Consider the following 1,652-nt stretch of genomic DNA (forward strand, 5'->3'; position numbering starts at 1 on the left):
GCAACCTATATTATTTTCTTCTTCCTGCTTGCTTTAGATTTAGTTTGCTCTTATTTTTCACACTCCTTAAGGTGGAGTGTTAGGTTATTGATTTGCAGTCTTCCTTCTGTTTAAATACAGGCAAATACAGCTATAAATTTCCCTCTAGGCACTATTTTCATTGCATCCCATAATATTTGGTATGTTGTGTTTTCATTTTCATTCATCTCAAAGTATTTTCTAGTGTTTCCTTTGTTATTTCCTTTTTGACCCTCTGATTATTTATGATTGGGTTTAATTTCCATGTATTTGTGAATGTGCCAAATCTCCTTGTTATTAATTCCTAATTTCATTCCACTGTGGTTGGAGAGCACATACTTCATATGATTTCAATCTTTTAAAATTTATTTACACTTGTTTTATGGCCTAACATATAGTCTATCCTGGTAAATGTTCCACGTGTGTACTTGAGAAGAATATGTATGCTGTAGTTGTTGAATGGAGTGTTCTATAGGTCTCTGTTAATAGAATTATAATGTTGTTCAAGTCTTCTACCTGCTTGATGATTTTCTGTCTAGGTGTTCTACCCATTATTGAAAGTGAGATGTAGAAATCTCCAACTGTTATTATTGAATTGCCCATTTTCCCCTTCAATTCTGTTAGTTTTTGATTCCTGAGTTTGGGGTTGTCAGGTGTAAATATGTTTATAATTGTTTTATCTTCTTGATGGATTAACTCTGTTATTATCAAATGTTCTTTTTAGTCTGTAGTAACAATTTTTGTCCTAAAGTCTACTTTGTCCGATATTAGTATAGCCGTTCTAGGTCTTTCAGTTATTGTTCACCTAGTATGTCATTTCCCGTACTTCAACTTCTTTGTGTCTCTGAATCTAAAGTGTGCCTCTTACAGGCAGCATATACTTGGATTTTGTATTTTTAATCCATTCTGCTAATCTCTGCATTTCAACTCAATCTCTCCTCATTTAATGAAATTACTGATAAAGTCATGTTTATATTTGCTATTTTATACTTGTTTTCTTATGACTTACGTGTTTTGGGGGGGTTCCATCCTCTATTGCTGACTACTTTTGTGTTAAAAGGATATTTTCTATTTTATTCTCCTTATTGATTCTCTTACTATATTTTTTGTTATTTCCTTAGAAGTTGCTATAAGGATTACAATTAAAAACTTAATTTATAAGAATCTAGTTCAGATTAATACCAATTTAATTACAATTGTATACAAAAACTTTGCTCTTACATGGCTTTATCTTCTCTCTCCCTTCATTTGTGCGTTATTGTCATGCAAATTACACCTTTATAGATTGTGCGTCCAACAACAAAGAAAAAAATAAAGAATGCTTTAGAAATCTGTCATTCTTGCACAGGGGCCATGCTACTCTTCTCTGTATTGTTCCAATTTCAGTATATATGCTGTCAAATTGAGCACAACACGATGGAATATTGCCATTGAAAACTACTCTGGAACAAGAGAGGGGGAGCGAGAAGATGGTGGAAGAGTAAGACGCGGGGATCACCTTCCTCCTCACAGATACATCAGAAATACATCTACACATGGAACTTCTATAAACACCCAATGAACGCTGGCAGAAGACCTCAGACCTCCCAAAAGGCAAGGAACTCCCCACATACCTGGGTAGGGCAAAAGAAAAA

General features: G+C 34.1%; 1 non-coding gene across 1 annotated transcript; it reads right to left on the reverse strand.

Annotated features, from left to right (window-relative positions):
* Positions 1–1,325: 1,325 nt before the first annotated feature.
* On the reverse strand, positions 1,326–1,428 carry LOC131751660 (U6 spliceosomal RNA). The gene has a single exon (XR_009334233.1). It is a non-coding gene; the product is annotated as a U6 spliceosomal RNA (small nuclear RNA).
* Between the last annotated feature and the right edge of the window lie 224 nt (positions 1,429–1,652).

The sequence above is a fragment of the Kogia breviceps genome, chromosome 2 (genome assembly GCF_026419965.1).
Source record: "Kogia breviceps isolate mKogBre1 chromosome 2, mKogBre1 haplotype 1, whole genome shotgun sequence".
NCBI classification, from domain to species: Eukaryota; Metazoa; Chordata; class Mammalia; order Artiodactyla; family Physeteridae; genus Kogia; species Kogia breviceps.